The sequence below is a fragment of the Etheostoma cragini genome, chromosome 2 (assembly GCF_013103735.1).
Source record: "Etheostoma cragini isolate CJK2018 chromosome 2, CSU_Ecrag_1.0, whole genome shotgun sequence".
Classification (NCBI taxonomy): Eukaryota; Metazoa; Chordata; class Actinopteri; order Perciformes; family Percidae; genus Etheostoma; species Etheostoma cragini.
The window spans coordinates 19,309,207-19,315,284 of NC_048408.1; positions in this window are offsets into that span (position 1 = coordinate 19,309,207).

Here is a 6,078-nt window from a genome sequence, read left to right on the forward strand (position 1 = left end):
TAATTTCAAGCAAAACTTCATAATTTATTAAGTTGCCAAAGGAGATGATGTACAGTAACTGCAAGTGCCCACTATAGAACTTTAGCCATGATGTTCTGCTCATGAACAGTTCTTGGAGCTCCCCGACAAAAGCCTCATATTGGAGGCATGCACATGCTCAAGCGTGAGGTGTGAACTATTCATAAATGCGAGATGAGAGGCTTGCTGTTTTAGCAGTGGCCCGAACCATTCAGCATCCGGTAAGGAGACAGATGGTTCGTCCAATAACCACCCAGTTCATTTTTTAAGTGCCTGCCCTTTTCCTAACCGTTTCAAATGGCGGCTTCTCAGATGGTTCTGTGTAACCAACCGCGTCAGGTTAGCTTGCTGTTGCCTTGCAGACACATTCCAGGTAGTACTCTAAATATTCAGAGCTGCCTACACAGGCTGAGGGGAAACCAGGGGGAGGGGTCTCCTGTACTTGATGTGTTGCATTTTCCAACGCCAAAGTTGTTGTTGCACATTTAAAAAAAACAAGCTGTAAATATTAATGTGTGTTAACAGGCTATTTTGAGAACACTTGCTAATGACTACACCCCCTAAAAAAGATCTGTATGAACTTTCTTTTTTATCTTTGTTTTATTGCTGCATATCAGCCAAGGGTTCTTTATTTCTACCAAACAAGAGTGGCGAGTGTTGTTTATGAAAACTTTGAATAAAGTGGGTTTTACAATTATAAAATTACTGTTAATTCAAATGTTAGGTTTGCGATTTCCGGGCTGTTTAACGTTAAACAAAAAGGATCTTAAAAGGTCGATCTCTATAGGGATCCTTTCCATAACGTTAGAATAGTCATTTGAACATGATAGTGACAAAACGAGCTCTTTTAGTGGACGCTAATTGAAGGTGCGCAATTGCCCATTAACTTACATAGCAGCTTGTTTCGCCGCTGCCAAATGCAGCGATAATGCTTTATACTTGATCAATTTCAAAAGTTGTTCTTCCCATTAATCACTTAGACACAAAAACATAGAAAAATAAGGTCTAGGGTGACAAAAAGTTACCCTTTAACCTTCTTTTTCATGATCTAAGTATCAGTTTATTCTGGCTTTTCTTGGCAAAACTTGGCAATTTTAGTAACCAAACTAAACTTTTCTCACAACTATAGCCAGGGTTTGTTGTATTTGTTTCTTTGTACTTGCTTTTTTTTAAGAGCTAAAAGGCCCTGAGCTATTCACAATCGTTAATTTTTATTCATTTAAAGTGGAAATTTTACATTCTTTTGAGGTGACCCTGTCTCATATGTGCTTCAGGCACAGAGTTGTTGTAATTTATAGAAACAATAATGAATCTCATTATAGGTGATACTAACTGTGTTTAATTCGCTAGTTTATGTATTAAAGCCTCTGGCTATTTATTTGCACAGTATATTACCTGTAGTCTTTCTGCCTCAGTACAAAGCAGGACAGCTGGTTGCTCTGAATTTGCATTTTTTGTCATTAATAATGCCAACACATGTCAACACTGAATGTAAAAGTGTACAATGTGACCATATGCAAAAAACACAGATGGTGGAGATTAATGCCACAAAACATCCACTCAAACCATACTTTATCATATGTTACTTTGTGTAGCTCAGCTATACCTCCAAAGTGTGCATATTACACATAGAAACGCGTTAACATGTCTATGGCTTTTAATAAAACATTTCTCTAATAATATAACGATAATCATATATTTATAGTTCTATAATAATTGTATGCTTGGCAACATACACTCATGTTTGCTTTTTCTCAGTAACATTAATCCATAATTTAAACACTATAAGCAGCCATCATTTCATTAAAATTTAACTATATCAGAAAGCAAACCTACAATATACTAACCAACGTAAAATACACACCCAGAAAACCAGAAAAATACAAACATAGATATTGCTCCCTCTCATACGCCTTCCTTCATCCTTCCCATGAACCATGAAACAGTCGCTTCTTCCCAGAATGAACTATCTTTGTATATTGACAGAATGGGGAATTTTACTCTTCTGTTCTATCTATAATCGCTGTGTGAAAACTCCAGGTGGTAGTCTAAACCCCCAGAGTGCAACAAATGATTTTACCTAAAAGCAGATACAGAGTTCTTACAGTTTCACTAACATTTAAAATATGTTGACTCAAAGAAACTGTCATGGTGCGTTTGAGAAACATACCAGTACACAGATCTACGGTGTGTTCAATGCAGGCTTTATCGAGCATCTAGGAGAGTGCGGAGTCCTCAGAGAATTTCTGAACAGCACACTGACCTTCAGGTATAGATCCTCTGCGTCAACGTCATCCATTCATTCGCTTAAATCTTTGCCAGCACACATCTGATATTATTTGTACAATTTCTTTCCACATCTCGAAAGAGGGATAAAGGTTTTGTGGGAGTGAAATCCTTTGCTGGTGGTGACGAAAGCTGCAGGTGTGAGGGCAGTTGACAACATCTGGACAGATGCCTTTTGTTAACACAGTGCACTCCATGTTATGTCCTCCCTCAGAGCAGAAAAAACCTCCATTTTAATGATGGGCTTTGATCAGTTAATGCTCCACTACCATGTTTATGAAAATGCCTTCCACCGTCTATTTTTCCTCTCATTCTTGTGTTGAACTTCCCAGGGTATGTAAATGTTCTGTATTTATATAGAGCTTTTCTAGTCTTAACAAATCAAAGCGCTTTAACATAATTTAGGAAACATTCAAACACTGTGACCGAGGCTGCTGTACAAGGTGCCACGTGCTCATCAGATAAACACTCACAAATATTTACCCTCCGATGCTGGGACTCAAGGGACATGGGACTGCAGGGCCAGGGATTGAACCACCAACCTTCCAATTGGCAGGCAACCGCTCTACCACTGAGCCACAGCCCCTAAGTACAGTGACTGCACAATCCCATGGAGCTGAGCTCCATATTGAGATAAGATAGGATAAAGATAGCCATGCAGAGAGCTGAGGAACAGTCAACAATAGTCCTCATAAATCAATCAAATTCAAAATTCCAACACAAAGAAAGTGGAAGGAAACGGAAAACACATACATCCGGTGGGGTTTTCTGCAGGCCTTGAGCAATCCCAGAAGTGGAACGTGAAGGATATTGACTAGCCTATGGGTGACGTCACTGAGACTATGTCCATAATGTATAAAGTAGGAATATTTGTTCAACTTTGACATAAGTGGTGAAGGAATTTCAGTAAACACAGTGTCAAGTCAAACTGTATCTTCAGGCTCCAAAGCAAATTGAGATGTAATTTGATGTAATTCACCGGGGGGTGTAGAAAATAAAAAAAAGAAACTGAGCTGAATACATCCTAAAAGACAAACAGCTGTTAAGCACACAAGCACATGCATCAGTATGTTGTGTTATTAGAGAAACAAAAAGACATGTTGTAGTATTGCCTTTCTTATAATGTGTTGCAGTTTATGCCTGTTGTTACCTTATCTGTGATTGTCAGCCTTTTAGGCAGCTGCCTGACAAGCGTTATTGAGGTAACAAAAGGCCCTTTTCTGTTTTGCAATTTAACATTCTAAATAGTCTTCTGGATACAAAATGATTACAAGATGTTCAGTTCAGATTTGCAGAGCTGATTTCCACAAAATGCCTTACCACACCATGACCATATTTATAGTAGGTAAGAGTTGTCTTCTATTTGCAGAATTTGGTTTTAGACTGGTGTTGTGGAAAAATAATATTGGAACATCATTCCTCCCTATGAGACAAAGTCCACCACCTGAGACAGTTCATTTTTCTGTTAAATTATCCTTCATAGTCCCTACGCTTTGCTCCCAGCCCTTTGCAATCTCTGGAGGTTTCTCAAGCAGAGACAGTGAAAAATCTGAATCCTGCAGGGGTGACGCCAAGCAACATTGAACTACATATACACCTAGATCTCTTCAGCGTGGTGTCTGTAATCCCAATGTGTATTTTCACTGCTGAAGTTTTCTACACCCTCTTTAACATGCTTGGCACTGTCTCCTTGTTTCCTCATTTACCTGAGGACCGTCATTCCCCATGGACAAACATACAGACAAGATCTTACTGCTTTAAGCTTTAAGAAGCTATTCTTTTGATACTGTACTCTGAGTTTGTATTTTACTTTGTTGATTCTTTTTCAATTTCGGAACAGTATTTTCTTTAACTTGGTTGACATGATAACTTTTCCTGAAGTGGGATTATGCCCCCTGAATACCCTTTTGAATACCCTTTTTAAATCCAAAACAAAAAGTTGGTTAGACTTTACTTGAAGGTAGCTATATAAGAGTGACATGACACTGTCATAAACGTGTCATAAAACATATAAAGAAGTCATAAACGTATGACATGACCCTTCTTTCAGTAAGTGTCATTCGGTTTTCATTTTGACAAATTAGGATTAGGGTTCATGTGTCATGTGTTCATGACAGTGTCTTGTCACTCATGTTGAAATCTTTAAAGTATAACAAACAACTCAACTTTATTTAGACTTACGTCTAACTCAGAAACAAACATTTGTTAATCAAAACTTGACTGTCAATTTACATTTGCTAGCTTATTTATTACCTTACCAGCAACACGTGTTGTTATTTTATTGTGGTTATTCTTACATTATATAAAAATGGTAAATGGACTGAATGTACATAAACCTGAGGAAATGACACTGAGTGAGGTGAAAGGGACAGGTTAATTGCAGGCTGTTAATTTCTCCACCCTCCACTTCTCCTCTTAGAATTTGTCAGAAAATAAGGTTTAGGTGGTAATTCATAATGTACTTCTTCACCAACTCTGTGATCTCAAGTTTAGTGTTGGCTCCAACAGAGAATGTGATGGCAGCTCAATAACATAGGTAATAATGGGGAAATTCTCTGGCAGCTGTTGAGATTACTTTCACTAAGCAAAGCAGGAATCTAGTGCTATGGCAAATGTTTCAGGACACCCACCTCCTGTCTCTCCTCTGCTGTTCTAGGAAAGGTGAGTTTGTTGGCCAGCAGCTACAGCAAGGCTTTTACTGCTCTAGCAGCTGTGGACACAGAAGAGTCACTGAAATCCAGGCAACCACCTGGCCCTTTAAGGAAGCTCCCAGTGGCACAGCAGCACAGTGTAGCTAACAGCTATGTTACAGGCTTACAGGCGTAATTGCACCTTGCTGTCCTCACAAGATGACATTCACCCAAAGAGAGCACCACTGAAAGATTTTGGCACTCAGGATGAAGTACTTTAAAATGATGGCTTAATGACAAGGGATTTAAGTTCATTATCATATAAAGAGATCCATGCAACCACCAGACAAATTAATTTCCAGAACCAATTATTCTTTGTAAGACAGCCGTTGTGTTGCCCTTATAAAGTATAGGGACTTTGTCATCATTGCAACTATTAGTGGGAAAGTCAAACAAGGGCAATGCTTGGTTCAATGACAGTTCAGATATCCTGGATCGTGGGGACCAGGAGGTTTGTTTGCAGGTGATGATCCTTAGAAGTCAAACTGAGAATTTGTAAAACGTAAAGTAAAAATGAGCATGAAACGTCAGCTGTAATATTTAAAGCTGCACAAATGAATTTTTGTATGTTAATGTTACAAATGGAGTGGATATCTGGGGTATTTTGAACGTTGAAATATGTTACAAATAAATATTAAGAATATTTAAGCTGCAGAGGCCAGTTTTGTGAAGCAAGAAAGCATTACTGGAAAGTAACTGTACAATAAATTACAATGCAGACTCACACCGGAGCAACCAGCAAGAAAATGGGTTTTCTTTCTTGCTGCCCTAATAAGGACAAATTTCACCTCCGAGGAGCCCTCAGCTGTTTGTGATGGGGCTCTTGTGATTCCCTCAAGGAGTCCCAGTGCTTCTCTGATTCCCCACAATTGTCAGATTGTCCATTCAGAAGCTCTGTGAAAGATATTAGAAGAACTTTTCCGGTGAGTGCTGTACGTTGCACAGCCTAGCTATTTTTACACTACTCAGCTGTGAAGGCACGGCAAAGCCTGTGTGTTCTCGCTAGATAAATGTGGGCAGCATTCACTGTCCCCGGGGAAAAATTGCAAAGTCGAGCTTCGTGCAGATCACCCTGATTAATAAC